At 43.3% G+C, this 13,282-nt stretch overlaps 1 protein-coding gene across 1 annotated transcript in view; it reads left to right on the forward strand.

Annotated features, from left to right (window-relative positions):
• The first annotated feature begins 4,689 nt into the window (after positions 1-4,689).
• The window catches only part of LOC109877789 (ecto-NOX disulfide-thiol exchanger 1-like), a 97,055-nt gene continuing 88,462 nt past the window's right edge, over positions 4,690-13,282 (forward strand). Inside the window, exon 1 of the mRNA XM_020469991.2 lies at positions 4,690-5,535. The gene's annotated coding sequence lies outside the window, so the exon portion shown is untranslated. The remainder of the gene's footprint in view (positions 5,536-13,282) is intronic.

A 13,282-nucleotide genomic window follows, 5' to 3' on the forward strand; every position in this document is an offset into this window, starting at 1 on the left:
CAACCGATAATAGCTTACTGTTTGGGTTTCCCTGGCTAAGTTGATGAGCTAAGTTGGCTAAGTTGGCTGACCTGGCTAAGTTGACAGATGTAGGCCTACTGTAGAACGTTAAACTTTCCTTCAGTGTGGATGCTCACCCACGTTTTATAGTTAGGCTATAATTTGTCAATATGTAGTAGTTGTGGTGTTTGGTGTTTTTGGTCACCTACTATACATTGGTATACAATAAGTGTGATTTCCATTGCTAAGCTGTTATGTGCCGGCTACAGTTACAGGCCTACTGTACTTTCAGTTTGATGTTGGCATTTGAAGTCGTCCTTGATGTGGATTGAAAGCCTGTATTGGCTCTATTATTTCATTTCATAAAGCTGTCAAGACATTTATGCATTTGAGCCTATCCAAAGACAATTTCGCTGAGCTGAGACACCTTTTGTGAGACTATTAGTTTTACTTCTTGAAAACATTGAAATAAATGCAATTAACGTGGGCCTAATGTAGGCTAAATGAATTGAAAAATGTAAGATCCAATGGTGTAACTGCTCCACTAAATTCAGCTAGAGAGAGAGAGAGAGAGAGAGAGACAGAGAAACAGAGAGACACAGAGAGATGGGAGAGGAACGAGGAGAGGAAAGAGAGGGAGTGGACAGGAAAGAAGAGATGTTGACTGGCTGCTGATGATACAGATCTCAGATGGTTAGGCCTAATATTACACTACAGTAATAGATAATGCATTACACACACCCAACTAAAATGAGTATGGAGATGTCTCCTTAAGCAGGTAACTGTTGCAGAAAGCTCCTGACCTCTCTGATGTTACTGACAGGTAGTGCGAAAGGCGAGCCGCAGGGCACGTGACCAGGGCACGGGACCAGGGCACGTGACCAGGGCACGGGACCAGGGCACGGGACCAGGGCACGTGACCAGGGCACGGGAGGTCATTGGATGTAACCACGTACTCAAATGTATACACTGCTGTGAAAAGTTGCTCCTGGTTGAATAATAATTACTGTATGAATGAACAGGCACAATGTAATGATGTATGTCAAAGTTTGTCCAATGTGTACATTGAAAACATTGTATTTTAAAAGCACTGTTTGTGTGTGTGTGTGTGTATGTCCTCCTAACCTTGCCAACAAACAAAGAGCTGTGAGTGAATCAGTGGTTCACCAATCGGGGCCTTGATGGGCTCGGCAACAATATCAAGGGGTGATGTGTGAAAAAACACATTTTCCGGAGAACGTTTCTTTGGGACCATCAGGTGACGTCCTAAAAACGACTTTAGGGCTGTACAATGGAACAAGATGGGATCTAGACATAAACCTCCAGGGGAATAGAATCTCCCTGATATTGACACATAAATGTTCTTTCAACGTTCCTATGAAATGTGCCTAGAACATTACTATTGAATATTCTGAGAACATGGTAACCACGTTCTGGGTAAGTTCTGTTTGGTTTTTCTTGATTTTGACTATAATAGTGAAGGCAAAAAATATGAAATAACACATATGAAATCATGTGGTAACCAATTTTTTTTTTAACAAATCCAAATATATTTTAGATTTTAGATTCTTCAAATAGCCACCCTTTGCCTTAATGACAGCTTTGCACACTCTTGGCATTCTCTCAACCAGATTCATGAGTTAGTCACATGGAATGCATTTCAATTAACATGTGTGCCTTCTTAAAAGTTCATTTGTGGAATTTCTTTCCTTCTTAATGCATTTGAGCCAATCAGTTGTGTTGTGACCAGGTAAGGGGTATACAGAAGATAGCCCTATTTGGACAAAGACCACGTCCATATTATACCCTAACCCTAACCCGAAATAGTACCCTCAAAACACTAGTCTCAACATCAACAGTGAAGAGGTGACTCCAGGATGCTGACCTTCTAGGCAGAGTTGCAAAGAAAAACACATATTTCAGACTATCCAATAAAAATAAAAGATTATGATGGGCTGTTTCTCAAACTAGACACTAATGTACTTTTCCTCTTGCTCAGTTGCGCACCAGGGCCTCCCACTCCTCTTTCTATTCTGGTTAGAGCCAGTTTGCACTGTTCTGTGAAGGGAGTAATACCTTCAATAGCCTTCATTTCTTAGAACAAGAATAGACTGACGAGTTTCAGAAGAAAGGTCTTTGTTTCTGGACATTTTGAGCCTGTAAATGAACCCACAAATGCTGATGCTCCAGACACTCAACTAGTCTAAAGAAGGACAGTTTTGTTCTTCTTTATTTAGCACAACAGTTTTTAGTGGTGCTAACATAATTGCAAAAGGGTTTTCTAATGATCAACTAGCCTTTTAAAATACTAAACTTGGATTAGCTAACACAACGTGCCATTGGAACACAGGAGTGGTTGCTGATAATGGGCCTCTGTACGCCCATGTCGATATTCCATAAAAAATGTGCCTTTTCCAGCTACAATAGTCATTTGCAACATTAACAACACCTACACTATATCTCTGATCAATTTGATGTTATTTTAATGGACATAAAAATTGCTTTGCTTTCAAAAACTAGGACATTTCTAAGTGATCCCTTTTGAACAGTAGTGTATATGTTTACAGTATTATAAGTCATGTATTTGTATAATTGTCACGTCTGCTCCTGCTCCTCCCCTCCGGTATACGACATCGCCAGAGTACTAACCACCGGTCCTGGGATTCATCATTACGCACACCTGGCACTCATCATTACGCGCACCTGTGAATCATTATGATTATGATCATTATGATTCACACCTGGACTCCATTACCTTCATCATCTCCTCCTCTTTATATGTCACTCTCCCATGTCCACTCAGCAGTTGGTATTGTTCTTGTGTATTGGCGTACTGCCTTATGTTAGTGTCGTGTTCTTGGTTTTGTTGTTTTATTAAAACATTTCACCTGCTTCTCGGCCCCATCATTACAATAATAGAACATCTTTATCTTAGTTTTCCCCCAATTTCTAAGTGTGGCTGCAGATTTAGTTCTGTGGAAATGTCTGGTTCCAGGACCTGTGGTCCTGGAAGACTTGGCTGTGGAATACGAGCATGGGTTGAGAGGTCCAGGCCATCACATGGGCTGTGTCGACTGGCCTGATGGATATCGCTGAGCCACAGTTACTATGAGTCAGGTGTGTGTGCGTGTATAGTTTGTGCATGTGTAAGAGATAGAAGTGGCCAGCTGACAGCATAATATCCAGCAGAAATGTGTTTCTGTGTGTCTGTGTGTATGCATGTGTGTATGCCTGTGTGGGTGCCTGTGTGTGTGTGAGAGATGGATGTAGTTAGCTGACAGCCTAATTTCTGGGGAGCAGATCTAGTGTGGCTGGGTGAATTGCTCGTCACAGTGCATTACATGGCCAGCGTCAACATCTCTCTCTCTCCCGTCTCATCCCCAGCCACAGCCGTCTATCACAGGCTACAGTCCGCATCCCCCCTTATTCTATCCCTCTCTGTCACTCTCTCTCTCCCCCAAGCCCCAGTCCTCTTCAAGTAGCAGCAGAGAGAGAAAGACCATTCTAGCATGAAATTGAGGACCATCATGGTTGGTAGGATCTCTCTCTCGCTCTCTCTCCCCACCCTTGGTGGATGTGTCTAATGTTACAGTTGATTTAAGGCTAGTGATTTAAGATGCAATTCCGAGAGCACTGATTAAAGAAAAGCCGCACACATTAGCCACAAACAGACAACACACGTCGATTAACAGAACCACAACCAAATAGCAATATGAGACAAGAGATAGATAGAAACAAACAATATCAACAACACTGTTATGGTTGGGGTTCATAGAGCCTACTATCAATATACAATCTGTTATTAGATTCACACCACTGCTGGAAATAAATATGACAGACTACAGAGGAATAGTTTTATTCATTGTCTGCCTCTTTTAGAGTCTGTTTTCCATCTGACCGAAGAACCCATTTTACTGGACATGTGAAAGCTGTTCTCAAATCTACCACTAGGCGGAGCAAGTTACCAGATAATATTTTCACATTTAGAAGGTGGCTGTTGTTAATTCCATAGCATTTATTTATTTATGAGATCCACATCTCTGTGGACAATCAATGGAATGTTTGTACGAACATTTCATCCACATTGAAATCATTACCTACTGTGCCATTCTACGAATATCCTGCAGACACAGTTTCTATAGCTACAGTATCCTGTGTGTGTGTGTGTGTGTGTGTGTGTGTGTGTGTGTGTGTGTGTGTGTGTGTGTGTGTGTGTGTGTGTGTGTGTGTGTGTGTGTGTGTGTGTGTGTGTGTGTGTGTGCGTGCGTGCGTGCGTGTGTGTGTGTACCTGTGCACATGTCCTCCAGGGATCATGCCTGAGGGAGGGGAGAGTCATCTGTATTGTCAAGGTTACTGGAGGTGTGGAGGAATCTATTTACTGTGTTTCTAATTCATACATATTAGATCATATTTCATATATTTCCCATTAGATTTTCATGTAAGAGTTGTTGGTTATTATTATATGTCAGAACTGATGTGATATGCCAGGTATTGTTGACTGCTTGGTTGTTGTTGCCTCTGCCATTCAAATTTAATTTGAGTGAAAACATCAATGTAAACCAACCTGTAAACTGACCTTTTTCTAGAAAGAAATGCAAATAGCAGAGCAGGTATTGTCATTGGCTATTTCAGCCACACCCATTTCTGACAGATGTATAAAATTGAGCACACCGCCATGAAATCTCCATAAACAAACATTGGCAGTAGAATGGCCTTACTGAAGAGGTCAGTGACTTTCAACGTGGCATCGTCATAGGATGCCACCTTTCCAACAAGTCAGTTCGTCAAATTTCTGCCCTGGTCAACTGTAACTGCTGTTATTGTGAAGTGGAAACATCTAGGAGCAACAACGGATTTTAGCAGTGAAGTGGTACGCCCCACAAGCTCACAGAAAGGGACTGCAGAGTGCTGAAGCACATAACAATTGTCTGTTCTCGGTTGCAACACTCACTACCAAGTTTCAAACTGCCAAATCGCCCAACATCAGTGCCTGACCTCACTAATGTTCTTGTGGCTGAATGGAAGCAAGTCCCTGCAGCAATGTTCCAACATCTAGAGGAAAGCCTTCCCAGAAGAGTGGAGGCTGGTATTGCAGCAAAGGGTGACCAACTCCATGATTTTGGATGGAGATGTTCGACAAGCAGGTGTCCACATACACTACATGACCAACAGTATCTCTATATCCGGCTGGCCTTTATTTTACCCAGACAAGATCGACCGCAGGCTTCCTTTCCCCTTTTCTGTTCCCTGGATGTAAAGCGATTTTCCGCACCTGAAAACGTCCTTGCTCGTTTCATAGGCAGTCAACCCGTCTGTCGAGTCGTGCACGGCGAACCGTGGTTGGCGCGCGCCTATCGCGCCCCACTCCGTATTTTTTTTTTATACTTAAACAGGAGGAAGCATGCGCCAGAGCTCGCGGGAGAGAAAGAAGAGCGTTGACAGCAGCGTCGCATCTCCGTCTTTCGAGGTTTAAATCAAAGGATTACAGCATCAATTATTTTCGTCCAGAGTCTATGAAAACTTCAGTTTGAAACGGTACGATACAGGCTGGCTTCTTTGTGAAATACTTGCCTCTTATGCGCGTCGATTTCTGTGTGTTTCTGACAGTGTGTGATTGTGGTAGGCCATCTATCGAGGTTTCGCTGCTGGTAATGTCCTGTTCCAAGGCAGCGGTGTCACCTCTTATACCAACTACTGCATGGTTACAACCATTAACCTAGTGAGATATTTACATCTGGACAGAGGTTCTGGTGTGATTGATTGGGTGTGATTTGGGTATTGAGATAAACTGACAGAGAGAAAGATAATGCCTATAGCACGCTAATATAATGTTGCCATGCCATATTGAACATGTTGAATGTTTCCATTTATTTCAGGCTATTTGTTGATTGACATTGGCATGGTTTTAAAGACATACAATTTGATTATTTAAATATTATGTTCTGCCAGAGTTATATAGCCTAGCGGAGCCTGAAATACAGACTTCCAACAGGGCATGGGAGCCACGCAATTTGATGGAACCACAGTTCATAATTGCTAAACAGTTTAGCCTACTATTCGATGTAGACCCATTTGCTAGTTTAATCCACTGTTTTAAATGTGTTTTTTTATTTTATTTTTTACAGACAAATAGAAAACTGTTGGCTAAACCTGGGATCTATTTAGGGTCAAATCAGCCTAGCATGCTAGTACTTCAGAAAACCGTTATTGGTATGGCGAGAAAGAGCATGTTGGTTAAGTGTATCCAGAGAGCGATGCTTTCACTTTGCCACAGTGACGGTGAGTCAAACACTTCAGCTCGCTGCCTGGTGGATGCCCTTGATAACACGTCACCTGGGCAACCGATTCAGCACCAAGGAGAGCGGAGAGGGGTGGGTGGGTGGGGGGGGGGGGGGGTGCAATCATTCGGGAAACGTTAGCGTGGTTAGATTGGTAACACTCATAGTGCTGTGTGTAGACTAAGTGAAGTGAATATAACTCAGCATGAATTACACAATGTGCCTAATGGAACCTCGGCTAAGAGCCTTTGGATGAAAAATCTTATTTGATATCTCAGTTAGTAATATCTCAGTTAGCCGCACTGTGTGTGTGTCTGTCTGTCGGACTATGCAAGAGAACATGAGTCATCTATAGAACTGACTGTGCCTTCTATTACATTAGAAATACAATTATAATTACAATTCTACAATTATAAAATACAATTATACAGCTTAAAGCCAGTGCAGCTGGTAACAAAGGACCATCGTGTCGGAAAGGTTTGGCCTTGAAGTCTGTATTAGATGTACTTTCCATATAGGCATAGATATAGACAGGCTGTTGAGTAAAAAAAACTAAAAAACCTTTTCCCCTGAGAATTACAGTAGAGAGAGACAGGGTGCAGGGGCTGGTGGTTGAGCTAGTCTTAATTGAAATTGCAAATTCAATTTTCCATCTATTAATTGAATTGTTGCAGGCTGCAAATTTGGCCAACCGTATTAATTGTATTTATTAAGGACAAAATGCAATGTTTGATTACAGATGAATTTGAGATAATATAATTATGATATGTCTTACTACTAAACAGATGAGGGAATAATGAAAAGCAGAGAAGGCCTTTCAGAGACCAAACAAACATCCTTCACTGCAGGCTGGTGAGTGATGTTACATTAACGTGATTCAGACAACTAAATATTAACTCACAGATTGGAAGAGAGAGAAAGGAGGAGAGTGGAGAAGCTGGTATAAAGTTGACAACATAACAACAACAGTCAAATTTCCCAGGGGCATTGGGGTTGTTTTGGAAAACATGGCATGAGTTCAGAGAAGATAACTGAAGTCAGTAAACAACAGCCTCAACCATTAAAACAATCACCACTGAGCAGAGACCGAGAGAGAGACCGGGAGAGAGAGAGAGATGGGAAGAGAGAGACTGAGGGAGTGAGAAAGGGAGATGGTTGAGTCTTTACATTCACACCTCTCTATATTGAATGAATCCAGTGACCTTGCATATTATTGCTCTATGAATGGCATAATATAACACCAAATCACAGAGTTAACAGGATGGCACTGCTGTTCATTTTGTACACACAAACACAGCTCTACCTCCATTGACCCCACACCGCTCCTCACACACACTACCACTGGCACTGATTACTGTGGCAGTTACTGATGAGTGGTTACATTATAGCCTGGTTCTGCCCCTTTAAATATGTTCAATACATAATCAAGTCTACAATTACAGACCTGATTCAGAATTTGTGTTTAAAAGAAACACAAGCTGTGTTTGCCATCGATCCCCAGCCAAGGGAATTAGACCTTCTCTCTCTCTCATCTCTCTCTCTCATCTCTTGATTTTAGTAACACTCCCAGCTGGGTCCTGTAGGCAGACACAAACTATGTTTGGAGATTTAACGGGACAGAATACACAGCTGCTGTGTGTGTGAGAGTGTGTGAGCTGCATGTCTGTATCTTTCTGTCGTTATGGAGCCAAATGGAAATGGACACTGGAGAGCCTGAGGAGGAGATGGTGATGGGATTACCCATGGCATGCCTCTCCTCTTCACATCTTCACATGCATTCACATGCACACACACACCCTCAGTGGTCATTGTGTGAATTAGAAAGCTCTTCAGTCACAGTGTTTCCTTCGCCCAGGGCTCTGACTGCTGTTTCCTCCCTGGCTGTCTCACACTATGGTGGGAGAATCTCCCCTCATGTGTGACTACTGTCAGATATGGCCTGTGTGAGTAAGTGTGTGTGTGTGTGTGTCTGTCCATGTGTGTGTGCCTGTTTGCTTGCCCGGGGTGTGTGCCTGCTTGCCTGCCTGTGTGTGTATGTGTGTGTGTGCTTCTGTCAGTCAAGGAAAGTTGAACTCAAGTCAGTCAGGCTGAGACTTGGCAGCAGATCAGACCAGGCACATCTAATTGGGATTGAAGCACATGGAACAACAGGCAGGAAATACAATTAGCTGCCTCTCTGCCTGCTTGCCTGCCAGCCTGCCTCTCTGTCTGAGGGTGAGGGAGGGAGTTCAGCTTTATCTGACTATTAGCGTGTTTTTATCGTGTGTGTGTGTGTGGTGAAACGGAAATGGCATGCATTCAGCACAATCTATCTTTCATCAGTTAAAAACTTCTTAGGGATCGATATGACAACAGCCAGTGGAAGTGCAGGGCGCCAAATTCAAAACAACAGAAATCTCATAATTAAAACATACATGTATCTTATACCATTTTAAAGGTAATCTTATTGTTAATACCACCACAGTGTCTGATTTCAAATAGGTGATTATGTTAGGTCACCACCAAGCCAAAGAAAAACTCATTTTTCCAGCCAAAGAGAGGAGTCACAAAAAGCACAAATAGAGATCAAATTAATCACTAACCTTTGATGATCTTCATCAGATGACACTCATAGGACTTAATGTTACACAATACATGTATGTTTTGTTTGATAAAGTTCATATTTATATAAAATAAATCTGAGTTTACATTGGCGCTTTACGTTCACTAGTTCCAAAAACATCCGGTGATATTGCAGAGAGCCACATCATTTTACAGAAATACTCATCATAAATATCGATGAAAATTCAAGTGTTAGACATGGAAATATAGATATACCTCTCCTTAATGCAACCGCTGTGTCAAATAAAAAAAAACTTCACGGAAAAAGCAAACCATGCAATAATCTGAGACGGCGCTCAGAAAACAAATACAATTTTATGCCATGTTGGAGTCAACAGAAATCAGAAATGACATTATAAATATTCCCTTACCTTTGATGATCTTCATCAGAATGCACTCCCAGGAATCGCAGTTCCACAATAAATGCTTGATTTGTTCGATAATGTCCATTAGTTATGTCCAAGTAACTACTTTTGTACACGCATCCAAACGCTCATGCAGGTCAGGCATAACTTCGGACAAAAACTTCAAAAGTTATATTACAGGTCTTAGAAACATTTCAAACTAAGTATAGAATCAATCTTTAGGGTGTTGTTATCATAGTCTTCAATAAAGTTCCAACCAGAGAATTCCTGTGTGTCTAGAGAAGCAATGGAACGCAGGTCGATATCATGTGAAATGCGTGTGGCCAGGAAATACTCTTTGCCAGTAACCTGACTCATTCAGCTCGTATTCAGCCTCACAACACAGTAGAAGCCTCATTCAAGTTTCTAAAGACAGTTGACATCTAGTGGAAGCCCTAGGAAGTGCAACTTCATCCATATCCCACTGTGAAGTGGAAGTTTTAACATTTAACATTTTAACATGATCCTTTAAAATATGTAAAACAGCTACTTTTCACACAGTATGCATGTTCACACAGTATGCATGTTCACACAGTATGCATGTTCACACAGTATGCATGTTCACACAGTATGCATGTTCACACAGTATGCATGTTCACACAGTATGCATGTTCTGAACAGTATGCATGTTCACACAGTATGCATGTTCACACAGTATGCATGTTCACACAGTATGCATGTTCACACAGTATGCATGTTCACACAGTATGCATGTTCTGAACAGTCACATTTTCCTTTGGTTGAAGTTGTTTTTATTTCTGTGTAGAGTAGTTATAGTTAATGAATTGGCTGTGGTCTAGCACTTCCAGTCCTGTTTAAAGATGGAGAGAATACTGTGGTAAAAGAATGAGGCTAGCTCTTTTGAGGGGTGTTTTTCTACTTCCCCCCCGTGATATTTAAGTCCTTTAACTAGGCTGGGTTCTAGGCTGGGTTCTAGCTGGCTGGCCGTGTGTGTGTGTGTGTGTGTGTGTGTGTGTGTTTGTCTAAGTGTGACTCTTGCTTTTAGGGCTGGTATTCTCAGTATGTGCATCAGGGTCTGGACTATGCCTTAATTTGTCTTTGGAGGGAGGTGTGTGTGTGCAAGTAGTGTACTCCCTGTATGTGTGTGTATGTGTGTGTGTGTGTGTTTGTGTGTGTGTGTGCATGTGCACGCGTGTGTTTGATGTATTAGAGGGGTTAAACAGGGGTGTTGTAGATAAGGACCAGACTCTCGCTCTTCCTATTACCAAAGAAGAATGACAGCGCTCCCACACACTCCTACACACAACACACACACACCCACACACAAAAACACACACATACACACATATACACACACATATACTGTTAAATGTGTTTGCAAGACAAGCCATCATGAGTCTGATTCGATATGTATCTATCTAACATTCCTCATGGCTGATTAGCCTTGGTACTGTTTTTCATTTATTTCCCCAGTCAGATTAGGCTATTTGGTGCTCTTTTTCATTTATTTCCCCAGTCAGATTAGGCTATTTGGTGCTCTTTTTCATTTATTTCCCCAGTCAGATTAGGCTATTTGGTGCTCTTTTTAATTTATTTCCCCAGTCAGATTAGGCTATTTGGTGCTCTTTTTCATTTATTTCCCCAGTCAGATTAGGCTATTTGGTGCTCTTTTTCATTTATTTCCCCAGTCAGATTAGGCTATTTGGTGCTCTTTTTCATTTATTTCACCAGTCAGATTAGCCTTGTTGCTGTTTTTCATTTATTTCACCATTCAGATTAGCTTTGGTGCTGTTTTTGCTCTCCCTTTGATGCTCTACTAGACATCTAAATTACATTCTGGGTTGGAAATCCTTATAAGAACATTCACTCCCAGTTGTTTTGTGACTCCTATCTTCAAGTCATGCTTTTTGTTGTTAGAAGGAGGGGGAGATGAGGGCCCTATATGTAATGGTTTCAATGGCATGTGGTATTATTATTCGTATCGAAAATGTTGTGAAATATTTTCAAGTTGTTGGACAGAACACTCCACCATAGTCTTTGCCCGCTTCTTTACCCGCCTCATGACTGGCAGCTCCTGACTGACGGGCGGCTCTGGCAGCTCCTGACAGACGGGCGGCTCTGGCAGCTCCTGACAGACAGGCGGCTCTGGCAGCTCAGGACTGACGGGTGGCTCTGGCAGCTCAGGACAGACGGGCGGCTCTGGCAGCTCAGGGCAGACGGGCGGACCTGGAGGGAGGAGACGGAGAGACCCACCAGGCTGGGGAGACACACAAAAGGCCTGGTGCTTGGAGGAGGCACCGGATGGACCGGGCTGTGGGGGAGCCCTGGCGCGCAGCCTTGGCACCACTTCTCCAGGCTGGATCACCATTTTAGCCCGGACCATCCAGAGTGCAGGCACAGGTTGAAGGTGGGGGAGCACTGGAGATCTGGTGCATACCACTCGCACCTCTCCCTTAGTCTCAATACCCACATTCGCCCGGCACGGGCGGAGCGCACGCATAGGACGAACTGCACCCTCCCAGCACGCCAGAGACACAGCACGCAGCGCCGGCGCAGGATACCCTGGGCCGAAACGGCGTACTGGAGACCAAACACGCTGGACTGGCACAACACGCCCTGGCTGGATGCCCACTCGCGCTTGGCACTTGCGGGGGGCTGGCCTATAGCCCACCGGGCTGTGAGCGCGTACTGGCGACACTATGCGCTTGACTGCATAACACGGTGCCTGACCAGTACTGCGCTTCTTCCGGTAAGCACGAGGAGTGGGCTCAGGTCTCCAACCTGACTCTGCCACACTCCCCGTGTTCCCCCCAATGTTTTTTGGGGGGGGGCTGCCTCTCGTGCCTGTCGCGCTGCCGTGCTGCCTCCTCATATCGCCGCCGATCAGCTTTCGCTGCCTCTAGCTCTGCCTTGGGGCGGCGATATTCCCCAGCCTGTGCCCAGGGTCCTTTTCCGTCCAAAATCTCCTCCCATGTCCATGAGATCGCTGCTGCCCGATACTACGCTGCTTGGTCCTTGGTTGGTGGGTTGGTGGGTGATTCTGTAAGGGAATTCGTCTTCCTCTGATGAGGAGCATGAAATGTCGGACCAATGCGCAGCTTGGTATGTGTTCATGATGATTTATTTTGATGATTTATTTTACTGAACACTGAAAATACAAAATAACAACGTGAAAATAAACGAAAACCGAAACAGTCCTGTAAGGTGCGTAAAACACTAAAACAGAAAATAATCACCCACAAAACACAGGTGGGAAAAGGCTGCCTAAGTATGATTCTCAATCAGAGACAACGAACGACACCTACCTCTGATTGAGAACCATACCAGGCCAAACACATAAACACAACCTAGAAAAAGAACAGCCCAACTCACGCCCTGACCATAAGAAAACAAAGATATAACAAAGGAACTAAGGTCAGAACGTGACAGTGTGTGTGTTTAGGTGAATGTGTGTTTTGGGTTCATTACAAGGTTTAGATATGGTAACATCATGTAGATACACATACTATACCAAACATTAGGAATACCTTCCTAATTTTGAGTTGCACCCTTTGCACCCCCTTTTGCCCTCGGAACAGCTTCAATTCGTTGAGGCATGGTTCCTTTGTTATATCTTTGTTTTAGTATGGTCAGGGCGTGAGTTGGTGTGGGTAGTCTATGTTCTTTTTCTATGTTGTGTTTATGTGTTTGGCCTGGTATGGTTCTCGACAAGGTGTCGAAAGTCTTCCATATGAATGCTGGCCCATGTTGACTCCAATGCTTCCCACAGTTGTGTCAAGTTGGCTGTATGTCCTTTGGGTGATGGACTGTTTTTGGTACACACAGGAATCTGTTGAGCATGAAAACCCCAGCAGCATTGCAATTCTTGACACAAGCTTAGCAGCTACTACCATACCCCGTTTAAAGGTACTTCAGTCTTTTCTCTTGCCCATTCACCCTCTGAATGACACACACACAATCTCAAGGCTTAAAAATCCTTCTTCAACCTGTCCTCCTCCCATTCATCTACAGTGATTAAAGTGGATTTACCACGTAACA

Source organism: Oncorhynchus kisutch, linkage group LG26, assembly GCF_002021735.2.
Source record: "Oncorhynchus kisutch isolate 150728-3 linkage group LG26, Okis_V2, whole genome shotgun sequence".
NCBI classification, from domain to species: Eukaryota; Metazoa; Chordata; class Actinopteri; order Salmoniformes; family Salmonidae; genus Oncorhynchus; species Oncorhynchus kisutch.